The 14123-nt window shown below is 38.4% G+C and overlaps 1 protein-coding gene across 1 annotated transcript in view; it reads right to left on the reverse strand.

Annotated features, from left to right (window-relative positions):
- The window catches only part of LOC128608384 (bromodomain adjacent to zinc finger domain protein 2B), a gene marked incomplete at its 3' end in the record, with an annotated part of 34393 nt that extends 30619 nt beyond the window's left edge, over positions 1-3774 (reverse strand). Inside the window, exon 1 of the mRNA XM_053626047.1 lies at positions 1510-3774. The remainder of the gene's footprint in view (positions 1-1509) is intronic.
- Positions 3775-14123: the final 10349 nt, after the last annotated feature.

The following is a 14123-nucleotide window of genomic DNA, read 5'->3' on the forward strand; positions in this document are numbered from 1 at the left end:
TGTTTCCACTTTAGACTTTATACATTAAACTTTACCTGGAATAAAAGCATTTACCTTCCGAGAGATAAAACAAGGATGTTTCAGCTGAGATCATGACTATTCCTAATCAGTTACCTTTCTGCTTCCTCCATCTCTCTCACCTTCTCTTTTCCTAAGCAGGAAGCTGCTATATTTACAACCACATTATATTACACATGACACTGTGGCAACAATCTGTTAATGAATCAGGCTCAGTGTGTGACACACACACACCCCTAGAATATATACACACATGAAGATGCACACCTTTCACACCAACATGGCTCAGTGAAACATTTAAGGCTGCACCATTAACTGAAAGCACACAGAAGTATTTTGCTCACACTCACACTCACACACACACACACACACACACACACACACACACACACACACCTTTCGTCCCGTCTGTGTTGAGCAGAATGTGAACTTTGCACTGTTACTGTGTAGACAGGTTACTTGCGTGAGGCGCTTCTGCTCCAGCGGTTTAAGACAATGAATAAGTCAGGCTTAACCTACTGCTGATCACTAAATTTGATCCACACTCATGCATGAAGAAATCATATATCATTTTATGCTGAAAACAGAGAAGTCTCTATAACTTCCTATTGTCTTGCTCACTGTATTAACCCTTTCATGCATAGTGTCCACACATAGTCAGTTAGTTTAAGGCTGCTTTTAGGAAAATATAAGATATAAGCACCTCCAAATCTCTTGAGCATTAGGCACTGTAATTTAATACAAATCATTATCCTGATTTCCGTTGCTTTCTAGACTATTTGGCATTGCCAATGCAGCACGTCTCTGGCATATCTTTGCAAACTTTATACATAAATTCTACACTAAATATTTGTACATGAATGATTTTTTCAAAGTATTATTATTATTATTATTATCATCATTATCATCATCATCGAATTGTTTTTACCTCCACCATTTACAATAGTCCTAACCTGCACAAAGTGTATACATCAAGAATATTGCTATATTTAACAACCATTTTTAAATATTTTTATTCTGCATAAAGGATTAATAACTGAATCAGACATACAGCTATTGCTGAAAGCTACAAAGTGCAAGACAGAATGTACCTCTGATTCTGTCACCCAATTATTACCTTTCAGTTCACTGCATTTAATTATAGCAAAGCTGTGCTGTCTTCCTCAAGTCCTAATCACACAAGTCAATATTTAAAAATAAATAAATAAATAAAAAATAAAATAAAACAGATTCTGTGAATTGCCAGGACACACAGATTTGGCATGGCAGTGATGCACCAACTTGCAATTAAAGTGAGCAAATCAAATAATTACAGTGTGGAAAAGAAAGGCAGAAATAAAAACACCCTCTAACAAACAAGATTCATTTTTTTTTTAAATGGTCATGTTCTATTGTTAAGCAAGGACCAGCTGCTTTCTGTGTAGCACACGTCTTTAACAGTGAATCACAAAATAAGCAGTACACAAAAAAACACAGCGAGCAGAAACTTACTGATTTATAAGAAGAGAATGTCAGTGAAGGGGCATGAGTAATCCACAACCTGGGAAAAAAAACCCCAAACAAACACACAGACACATACACACTTATCAACATGATCATCTCATCTGGGTTATTCATTTTCTTCCACTCTGAAGGAGCGAAAAGATCAAAGCATACTGAAATGAACCATATCAGAGTAAGAGAGTGCTATTATTATAAATTAGAGTATCAAGATGAAAGTTAAGACAATAGGCTTGGTACTGCAGTACTGAGTACAAATATACAGTAACAAAAGGTACAAAATCAAGTTACAGGGAAACTATTTTAAAAACAATAGATGTTCTGGTAATACATTCAGCATGTAATTCGTAGGAACCATTTCATTGTTAAGAGAGGGGAAACTTATGATTCTCTCACTTAGGATTTAAAAAAAGAGAGCACAATGCAATACTATTTGATCGGTGCCAAGCTTTTCTGGACACAGATCAAACCTGTTCCAAGATTAAAGCAATTCAATGGTGAATACCCACTAAGAGAATTAATTTGTTTCTTTCTCAGCTTTCTCCAAGTCTAGATGAGGCAGTAGGTTATCAGCACGACTGCCAGCTTGTCCTCCCCCTTCTGACACATTGTGGTGAGCCAGCAGGTTTGCCTTATTTTCACTAAACACAGATCCATCTGGGTGTGCTTCCGCACTGCTGGGGTGTATTTATACCCTCCCGTGAGCACTATTACACCTTATTTACACACACAGGCACTACCTATAGTAGCTGTAGGTTTCACTAGTTACATGTATGTGCTATTTGAGGCTACACTAACAATAATGCCTTAATTGTGACACCTGCTGATTAGAAATCTCACTAGACTATGATGATAAAAAAGAAAACCCCACAAACCTAATATTTTATCAATTGCAAATTTATAATCAAATTCATAAATCTGCAATCGTGCTTCTAACCGACATTACAGTGATTAATCATAATTAATCTATTTACTTTCATTCGACATTTACAAATTACTGGTTACGATACCAAAGAACATAATTACAGCTGCAGGGCTTTGACTGAAACATCTCACTATCTGAATGCTTTGTGGCCCATAATCTCAATCTTTTTTTTTTTTTTTTTTTTTTTTTTTTAAATGGGTTTTCTTTTTGAAATTCAGCAATATGTTGTTCTCAAGTCTCAATCCCTAATTACTGCAGGCAGCACATTAGGTCAAGACGCTCATTCTCTCTCTCACACACACTCACAAAACAACAATATTATTTGTTAAAAGGCTCATTTGCTCTACCAAGTGATAGCTGCAGACCCCAGGAAGCATTTAAAGCCTAATGTATCGCTTCCAAAAAGTCAGTGATGCTAACACTTGCTGCAGCCTGCTTTATTTAGGTCTAAATATGTGCCTTGTGTTGGAGAGCCACGCGAGCCTGGAAGTGCTCAGGAGATTTCCATCAAAGCACAACGACCAGCAGCAGCACATCAATACCAGCCTCAATAAAGAACAGAGGAAACATCTCCCATTAAAATGTTTTTCTACACGACAGCCCTTTCCTGCCACTTTCAACACGGCCAGTCTACAGAGAGTGAGATTGAAATAATGCAGGAGTCTTATTTCTGTTCTGTTCAGTTTTGGTGCCGTGGGGGAGCACAGAAGGTCACCACCATGCCTCTGACTAAATGGTCTTTGAAGCGTCACACAGGCAAAGATGGCTAATGTTACAGCCATAGGACTCTATGGATCATTTAAGGCGAAGGATTTCAACCCGGGACCTGGAGTATTTACATTTTAGTGTTTGTCCTCGTTTAACACACCTAATCAGATAATTAACAGTGGCTGTGTTCGAGCAGGAAAAACACTAAAATGTACTCTAGGGGTACTCCAGGACCAGGGTTAGGAAACTGTGATTTAAGGGAAATGACTATGGGGTTCACAAGAATTACAACCACCAAAATCACATCTGTCTGTCTGTGTGCCTGTTAGAATATTTTACATTCATTCGAATTTATTAAGCAGATTTGATACAGTTTATTCACCATGGTATCTCTTGCTTGGAAAACAGTATGCTAAAAATGCCTTCGTAAACATCCAGCATAGTCAGCATGACTATTTCAGTTCACTGATGGATGGTGTAGAGGATACACAGCACAACACTGATTCTCCAGTCAGTCATTAAAAGCCTAAAAACTTCATTAATACATTACTGATAAACTGACACCTGAGTGTATAATGTGCATACTACATTCTACATAAGGAAGTTCTGCTCATTGCCACACACTCATTTTCAAGGACAGACTTTCTTCAAACCCTCCCTCGGTCGTTTCATGTTGGTTTGGGGGGGGGGGGGGTCGCTTGTCTGCTGCAGACACAGCTAAAATGGAGACGCTCTGTGGCAGCAGTGACCAAATTCTAAATGCAAAGAGATCAATAAATAAGACAGGCCCTACGTGCAGAAGTGCAGGCTGTGTGTGTGTGTGTGTGTGTGTGTGTGTGAGATAACTAGTGAGATTCTGGGCTTCAAGTGAAAGCAGCTGTCCCTTGGCTATGAATATGCAAGACCGTACTCAACACACAGCTCTTTCTCCCTCTCCCCAGTCAGCTCTTGTGAGTACAACACACACTCTTCCGCTCCAGGGTGCTAATGGAGGGTAGCAGGCGGGCAAACAGCCCAAACTACTGGCATTTCAAACATCACCCCCATTTACACAGTAGGAGGTCTTCATCAGAGCAGCAACTCCGCTTCATCTCCCAAAACATCACAGCCAATCAAAAGGATAGGTGGCAGGCAGACAGGTAGATAGAGGAGAATGATGAGACATGGAAAGACAACAATAGAGAGAATAATCACCCCATTACATTTCTAATAAACCACCACTCTATAAAACTTCCCCTGCTAAATCAATCAGAAAGCGTCACCTACATCTGACCTAGAAATGAACATGTGCCAAATCTCTACTGTTTACAAACATCAATCTAAAAAAATAATAAATAAATAAAGTCAACAGTTAATTATTTACTTCTGGGCTTTGCCTACCTTTGAGACACCCTAAACCTCCATGCTAAAAAATGACGGCTCTGACTAATGAGAACATGCTTCCATAATTACGGATAGGCTCACCTTTTTATAACCCACCCCATGGTGGAAGAAATGAGCAAAGAAAAATAAACAACATGACACCACCCTCTCTCCAGATTCACTTTATGATCCCAGATCTCAAGATGGCTATGACTCATTCATCAAAGCTCAGGATATCTATATAAAAACAATCATGTTTCCTTTTAAAAGACCACTTAAATGCTCACAGGTAATGGACCCAGCATCCAAATGAACTGTTCTCTCATTGCTAGTACTTGCCATTCATTACAAGGCAAACTTTGAGTGTGGTCTTGGTAACAAACATCGAGTAACAAACTGAAAGCATTCCAAACCCAGTTATGGCTGACCTGAACAGGGTGGCCAGCACACTCCAGATTTTCTTACTGCTGACAAGCCCTAACTTGAATGTGGAACAACTTATATTCCTCATTTAATGAGGAATCGACTCATGAAAGCGGTTCTCCATGTGTGGCGTTCTAAGGTCGCAGTGACCATGGGACTGCACCTTGCTCGAATGCCATGGTGCTATTTTTCATAATTTTAAATACCCGAGCACAGTCCTTGAATCTGCAGTAGACCATTACTGTTTCCTTATTCCAAAAGCATTCTCAATAAAGACACTGTTGAATAAATATGAGGTAATGTGATGACCTTTCAAGCTGTGCATCTTTTTGATTCATCTGCATTTAATATCCATCTGCACCACTGGCCTGACAGGCTCTTTAGGTTGTGGAAATAATAAACTAGATTCCAAAGTGAATCTTTATCACAGTTTATAAACAAATACCCAATTACATTTACTTAGCACTGTCGGATTCTTGATTCTGTCTGATCATCAGACAGTGATTCATTTTCTATAACAGCAGCCCTGACAGTAATTCCAGCTGTTATTTTAATCGTAAGTATATATTTATGTGCTTGTTTGAATAAGTTATCTTTTCTATAGTAACAACTAATTCACTGGGACTTGCAAATGCTCCACATAAGCCAAGGCTGTTAACAAGCGTTGTGATTTAATAAAGATATACATATTGTTGATTTGGTGAAGCCTTCTGTGAGATGTTTATTTAGCATTTAGAGAAGGAGTCTCCAATAACTGTTAGCACATGTTCTGTCTTTGCACTTTTTCAGTAACATGACAAGCTGTGTTTTGTTTATCTTATTAATTTCAGGAGACTGTCAAGGAACAACAGTTTATAGCAGTTATAATGTAAGGGGTAACAGGAACTAACTTGTCTCACAGCTGTTCAACAACATTAAATGAAACGGAAATACAAGCGTTGCTAAATTCCTGTGGTATAAAAGGAGTGCAACACTTCAGGATGTGCTGTAAATGGAAAATTCACTTTGGGATAATACCGGCTCTCCGCTTTGCATTACGCCACCCTGACATTGATTCTTTTTCACATAACCGCATGGCCCATCACGTTTAACTTTACTTATGGAACTGGGAAGACGACGGACTACTAGAGATGAAGATTTGTTTTCAATGTTGCTCTAAGAGTAGTGGTAAAAAAAAAGGTGGCACACAGTGTGAAAGGAAATTTAAGATGTATCCTACAGAACAAATCCATGCAACGTCAACCCAAATGTGAACTTTCGATAGGTTAATAGGCGCATATTGTGTTGGATGTTGATATCGAAACCTGGAAAACGACTGCACAGTTTCCTTGGGAAACATCTTAACCACAAAAACAAGCCCCAACAGCTCTACTCTTCTCTCCTTCGTGCTCTTCATCTGAGGTACTACAACAAGTATATCAAGACCTTCTTTTGTGTTCAGCTGCTGTACCACAAAAAGCAACAATGGCCATTTGTTTGCACTACAAACCGAGAGAGTGAGTGTGGGTGCGTGTGTCTAAGTGAGGGAGCAAGCCTCTGAATAAGGGGGGGAAGGCAGGGGGAGGTTGCAATTCATTTCCACTAATGGTTTCCAAGCATCTCCACAGAATCAAGCAGCTGTCAAGTGAATGCATCAGAGTGGCGAGCTGCATTTCCCAGAAGAGGCGAGCAACACATCAGAACGCTCAGCAGAACAGATGCTTCATTCCTTATATTAGCCTCTCCATACAAAACAAACAGCGAACAATAGGGCTGTGGATGCTGCCACGAAGCACATAACATCTCAGCCAAGAAAGATTCCGTTTTAAATAAAACAGGACTACATTTATGTACCAATGTAGTTTATAGAGTTAAGCTGCATCAGTAGAGTGGCATTTTCTGTGTAACGCGAGTTGTGCAATTTGCTGAGGAGCACAAAGCCTCTGAGCCATTTCCACCGATGAGAAATACCCTCTTCACCAGAGAAAGACCTGGGGCATTTACAACTCCAGCCTCTGTCACACGCAAGAATGCCTGTTAGTGCAAGCTGAAAAGACTGAGAAATTAATCCTGTTTCAAGGCTCAGTCTCCACATTTCACAATGTCGGCTTTAAAAGTACGAGGACATAAAACCCTCTATTTTCCAACTCAATACTTCAGCGAGTGATACATTCAAATATATTTAATATGTAATTACTTATTGACTGATCTATTTACCCATGTGATGCCTGTTGAGATCTCTTTTGCAAAGGAACCAGGACCAAGAAGTCACAAGTAGCAAGAGACAGAACAAGTACAAGGCTTGTTTAAACGTCTCTCCCCTCCTCCCAACCTTGTGGATGTCACCGTATCCATCTCCATTCGACCACGCCGTGCTCACAGCCTTGTTTTCCATGTAACACAGCCAAGCACATAACACACTTCTTACCTCAGACTTAAAATCATGTACCAAGATTAAAATGAGCAAGTAGAGTAAAGTTTGTAGTTTAGTTTTTAGGAGTTCGTAGAATAGGTACAACTTAGTACGTCTACTGCTTAAGATCAGAATATAAATCCCCAAGAATAGGATTTCATAATGAAAACGTCAACACTTTCCGAGTCATGATAATTAGACTGAGGCATCAAGTTATGACTATAAACTGTAACTTTTTTTGTTCCAGTTAAAAAAAAAAAAAGAAAAGATCTAAAACGTAAACTACGCCATTTATGGTAATGATCAGTTTAAAAAAATAGCAAAAGAACCATGAATAAAGCAATCTCAAATCAGCACACAATCCTTTAACATCTTTACAAGGTGCCATCACCTGACTTCTCTTCTGTAAAAGCTAGCAATGATTGAGTGTTACAAGCCCAGCAAGGTGAAATGCTCACGGTATTCATTCAAATGGGGGAGGAATACTATCTGCAAAGGGGTGTACAATAAATGTTCAAAACAAAACAAACAAACAAACAAACAAACCATTAATCCATTAAGTCATTTCATTAGTCCAATGCTGCTTCAAAAGCTGCATAAATAGCTAATTTTACTAGAGACAGATAGATAGATAGATAGATAGATAGATAGATAGATAAACTCGGTAGAATTTATTAATAATACATTGTTAAGTAAATATAAATACACAAAATTGTGCTAAATGAATGTTGTTTCTAACCCCACAAACGCGATAAAATGTACTTGCTCGCCCTCTTGACTCTTCTCTCACTTCCAGAGTTGTTGACAAACAAAAAAAGAAAAGAAAAATCCAACAAGAAACTTCCAAAATAGATATTTTGTTTTTGTTCCCTACACGTACCTCTAAACACAACGACGTATTTCTTTCCCCAGTTGTTACCAAGCACATGAATGAAGCCTGGAGTTTAGACAAAAGAGGTCAGTAGCACTGGTGAGATTAGCCAGCCTTGTTAGCCTGCTCATTTCATTACAAATCAGGCGGTCTATTACAAACAACTGAAATAAAACCACAGAAAAGACTTTCACAAGTTTCAAGAAGGGGTTGGCTGGTCTGCGGTCAGGTACCGGCTTTATCTTAAAGAAATTCAAAACAATAAGTAATCGTATCTGTTAACACTTTAGGCTTTCTTTGATTGATTGATTTATTTATTTGTATTTTTATATATGGTGTGTGTGTGTGTGTGTGTGTTAGCATTAATACCCTGTGAGCTAATCAGGGAATGCGTTAAAGTAAACAATCTCACTAAACAACGGCAGCTGGAGCACTAGTTTATATACAGAGGGAAAGAAACACACCGCCTTACCAAAGCTTGGTAGTAGAGGTGGTATCTTAGTAAAAAATAAATAAATACATTTTAAAAGATTATCTTAAAAAAATTAAATCTCACCTTTCTGATTTCACCTTCAGGTCTCGGATCTTGCCTTTAAACTGCAGCTTCCAGCGTCTTCATACAGATCTGTGGTTCTTCCTGATTTATAAAAAGCGACGCGCCAGTGAGCAGATGTCAGACCCGGAGAGTGGAGCGGTGCTGTTGTCTTACTGTGCGCGTGTGTGCGCGCGCGCAGATAAAAGAGAGACTCTTCACACTGTGCTCACTTCTGCTCCGCTTCGGCCAACGGCCGTGACGTCACGCTGTCGATCTGAACGCCTATATTTATTCAAGATACAACTCCCAAACTTCTAGCATAACAGGTTACACGCTGTATCCTCTCTCCTATCTGCAAAGTCATGGCTTTTAGTAAATAGTGGTATTCATGAAGAGAGCGTGCATTGCTGAGCTACTCAGATGACCACTGTTCTCATAGAGATCATGCAAAAAAAAATAAAAAAAAGGTAGACTGGCTAATTGTTCATAATTCACAATAGAGCATTTAATTATCAGTATGCAGCCTTGCATTAACACGACCAGTTTGAGCTTTTCTTTAGTTTTTTTTTTTTTTTACCCCCTTTTGTTTATTTTTAAACAACTGCCTTCTAAAAAAATTTGTTCGCCCATGCATTCGTCAGGTTAGGTAGATCTTTATTGCCATTTTATCTAGGTAATATAATGCTACTCACTGCCTAGAATCAACATCAGATAATTTGAAAATAACCAAAATAAAGAAGTTATGCCATGACATTCTTGGGGAAGAGTAGAGGACTGATCTGAGGAGGAGTGCAGGACTAATCCGAGGAGGAGTGGAGGACTGATCTGAGGAGGAGTGGAGGAGTGGAGGACTGATCTGAGGAGGAGTGGAGGACTGATCCGAGGAGTGGAGGAGTGGAGGACTGATCTGAGGAGGAGTGCAGGACTGATCCGAGGAGGAGTGCAGGACTGATCCGAGGAGGAGTGGAGGAGTGGAGGACTGATCCGAGGAGGAGTGGAGGACTGATCCGAGGAGGAGTGCAGGACTGATCCGAGGAGGAGTGGAGTACTGAACCGAGGAGGAGTGGAACACTGATCTGAGGAGGAGTGGAGCACTGAACCGAGGAGGAGTGCAGGACTGATCCGAGGAGGAGTGCAGGACTGATCCGAGGAGGAGTGGAGCACTGAACTGAGGAGGAGTGGAGCACTGATCTGAGGAGGAGTGGAGCACTGAACCGAGGAGGAGTGGAGGACTGATCCGAGGAGGAGTGCAGGACTGATCCGAGGAGGAGTGGAGCACTGATCCGAGGAGGAGTGGAGCACTGATCCGAGGAGGAGTGGAGGACCTCTGGTAAAGTTGACAAATGTCAAGAAAAATGAGCAATCTGGCATAGTTAAAACAGAAAAGTCATGAACAAAGTGGAGATTAATATTACAGAGGATCCTAAAGCTACTCAGAGATTATGTTGCATTGGGGACAGCTATAAAAGCAAATGAGTAAGTTATTAGAATTTTTTTTTCTTTATCACATTCAGAATAGATTAATAGAATTCAAAACATTTGAAATTACAATATTGTACCAAAACAGCATGCAATGAAAAGAATCAGATTAATTATCCATTATTATTATTATTAATATGATTATTATATTAATTATCCAGAGTCTTTTCATTTTGGAGTGATGACCACTTAATAATAAATAATAAATAAACAGCACCTACGCTGAATCTTCCACTTTTCACCTACACATATACATCAAGAATTACATTGCACTTTATTAATTAATATTTTAAATTGTATGTTTTAAGGTGTTTGAGATTATATATTTTTTTTTTACATTATTAGAGCAACATACAATATTTGACCGTTTGTGTTTTGTGTTGTCATAATGAAGGAACATAGGTGAAACATAACACAGTATATGTCCTGTTGGTTTAAATTAAATTTCTTCACTTTTCCTAAGCACGTGCAAAATTTTGCACTCAACTGTACATGTAGACTACTTTGTTTGACAAAATATTGTGCCCAGGGTAATGAACATATAATAGGTTACAAGGCTGCTGTACACAGGACTTCATATAGCACAAAAATATGCATAACTCCTCGAATGTGTTTTGGGAAACGTTGTGTAAAATCGTACTTCTTGTTCATGTAGCATATGTTTCTCATCTGTTTTGAATCTGAACTACTGATTAGAATGGTGACAGTTTAAATTTAAACACCTTCAATCTGCCACTGCAGGTTTTTCGAACAGTGCTCTTAACACTCTACTGTTCTGTAGCTGTACCACAACCCCAACTTCCTTCCAAACTGAAATATGTGGAGAAAAATATTTGTTATACTGTAAACATGTTTATACATACTATGACAAAAGGCTGTCTGTCAAGTTCAGTGTTCGAAAGAGTTTTTGTAATGCAAATGAAGACTAGAGACTTGGTGACCAGTTTTGAATCTGTGGGTTGGACAGGGCCAGGAGTGACAAAAGGTGAGTGAAGGGGCTGAGATTGATGAAGTAGTACAAAGAAAATACCAACATGTTGTCAACATTCCATACAGTGCAAAGAAAATAATAGCGATAGTCAACGGTCCAAGGCATGTAAACTGCTATATTTTTAACACCATGGTGACAACATACGAAACGTAGAGGATGCATAGAATCCTCTAACTTAATGAGATATGTGAAGTGCTTATGGGAATTCCTTTAATAGCTGAATCAACACCACTGATTGGGAAGGATAATAATCCCTATGGCACAAATGTACAATGCTGCATCTTGATTAAAACCTACCCTAAGAACATGAAAAATGCGCATCATGCTACATTATATTTTTAAATGAAAAATGGCCAATTGTAAATTACTGATGGTTTCCTATCACATCAGAGTCAGTTCCATGCAGAGAATAGCTGCCCTTGGTAATTGCATAGTGGAAGTCATTTAGAGACAAAGTCAGACCCTCCTGAATTAAAGATGCATGAATATCCTTATTCAGCTTTTGGAATTTAAAGCAGGTTTCTGTGGCTGCTTGCTGTCTCGCAACCTCATTGATTTTCCCCATCTTCCATCCTTGTGAGCGAGGGGGGTCAGTTTTTGCATTTCTTTTAGAGATGCAGGAAGAGACAACACCGTCTGGCTCGATGCCGTCCGAGAGAGAAATTATTTGACACGTTTGTCACCCTAGCTGTGAGCTGCTGGGATTTTAATTGTATTGGAGAATCTTGATTAGCGAAGGCATGGTGGGGGGAATGAGCTCAAAGCAATGTCATTAACACAGAAGGCTTGCATACCAGGCTCTTATGCATGCCGTGGAAATGTCAGGCCCGCTCAGTCCTTTGTAGCATAATAAGTGCAAGTACAATGACTGCAAAGCAAGTAGGTTGTGGGGGAAGGGCAAATAGCCTATTTACTTTTTTTTAAAGCAGCTTTAAAAGAGTCTTGATTAAAAAGTATAATGAGACAGAAAGAAAGCATAAAGATGATTTCTCCCAGGACTGATGGAAAACAAATTAATGTGATGATTGATTTGCTTTTAATTTTTTTTTTTCTTTATTAGCCCACAGAGCATCCTGGAGTAATCAACTGCCAGGCTTGTGCTTTCTGCTATTGATTTTCATTCTAATACAGTTACAGAACACAGATTTTAACCATCCTTCAACTTACCTAATAATTTCACTGAAAGCCTGAGCTCCAGCACCTGGAGAAAATAACAGAAAATATTTAATTGAAATGTCATTTCTGTCTTTTGCTAGGCAAAACCTGTGCTCAGCTTTTCTTAAAAATGTTACTTTAATTACTAATGAAAGATAGTAATTACACAATAAAGGCATTACTTCCTGTGGTCAATCTACACCAAATATAATTCATCATTACATTGATTGTTTCAATGGTTAGAATGTGATTATTTTAGATAATTGTTCTAATGTCTGTAGTTGTGTTGTGAATACATTACTGCCATGTTTCACTATGTATTTCCCCTTAGATTGTGATAGCAAATATACTTAGTACAAGAACCAATGTATTCAAATATTCAAAAGCTGTGTCCCTTGATGATGGTTTTTGTATTTGTATTTATAAATAAGAAATGTCCTTAATTTCATCATTCCATATGCATATCAATATTTAATGGATGGTCTGAGAGTGGCGTGGTCATGATGCGACATCAGAGGAGTGCAGGGAGAGTTGCTGGAAGTGCGATCACACACACACACACACACGACCAAGCCAGCACCGCTACTGAGCCTCTCACACAGCTGGACACAAAAGAGCCAGACACAAAAGAAAATTAAAGCAAACCGTAAAGGCCATAATAATTTAATGCTTTAATGTAATCCTTATGGTATGTTCATGAATTATTTTGGTTAAAAAGGGGATTCTATTGATAAATAAATATTTGTATTGTATTTTAAATAACATTGCTCATATAAAACATAGACTGATTAGAAAAATGTCTGCACTGAGTGAGAGCTAAGCAAATTTATAGACAGTGAAAATTGATCTGTCTATAGCTCAGGTATGGGTCAATATTCTACACTTCTAGCAAAAAAAGGATTCTTCAGGTGTTCACTGGATAATTCATTTTCAACATGTTCTTATCTTCCAAAAAATGGTTCAATTTGGAGCCCTTTATGAAACACCATTGTAGTGTTCTAACTTTTAATGTACAATATACACTATACAGAAAAAAGTTGGTGATTCTTACTTTCTGAGATGTTCATATACAGTATGTGACATTTCAACTTTTATACCATAGGACACCAGAGTCTAGCAGTCTACAGTGCACCATCAGTTAATAATGACCTTTTCATCTTGAAGTGATGGCCACAAGCTATAATCATGCTATCATCACCATGATATCTAATTAACATTCTTACATGATCTATATCTATATCACAGATATCAAGTCAATCTCAGAAGTCCAGAAGCTTAAGGAATAGATCTTGCACCTACTGCTCACCTACACATATAGATCCTCATGTTATACTTTATAAATATACAGTATGTTTGTCTGTCTTATAAATATAGTCGTGTTAAATATAGGCTAGGTGTGCAACAATTATTGGCACCACTATGAATTAAATGAGGAAAAATATAGTTGAAGTATATTCCCATTGATATTTTACATTTTTTTAGTACACCTGGGTGACTAGGAACAGGAAATTGTTCAACCATGATTCCCTGTTTCACAGGGTTATAAAAATGAGGTAACACAGAGGCCAAATTCCCTTAGTCAGTCATAATAATGGGTTAGACCAAGGAATACAGCTGTTATGTGCGGCAAAAGGTTGTTGAGCTTCACAAAATGGGAAGTGGCTATAAGAAAATAGCACAAGCATTGAAAATTTCCACAATCAGGTCAATAATTAAGAAGTTTCAGTCAACTGTAAATGTTATGAATCAACCTGGAATTGGACG

This window comes from Ictalurus furcatus, chromosome 6 (genome assembly GCF_023375685.1).
Source record: "Ictalurus furcatus strain D&B chromosome 6, Billie_1.0, whole genome shotgun sequence".
Taxonomy (NCBI): domain Eukaryota; kingdom Metazoa; phylum Chordata; class Actinopteri; order Siluriformes; family Ictaluridae; genus Ictalurus; species Ictalurus furcatus.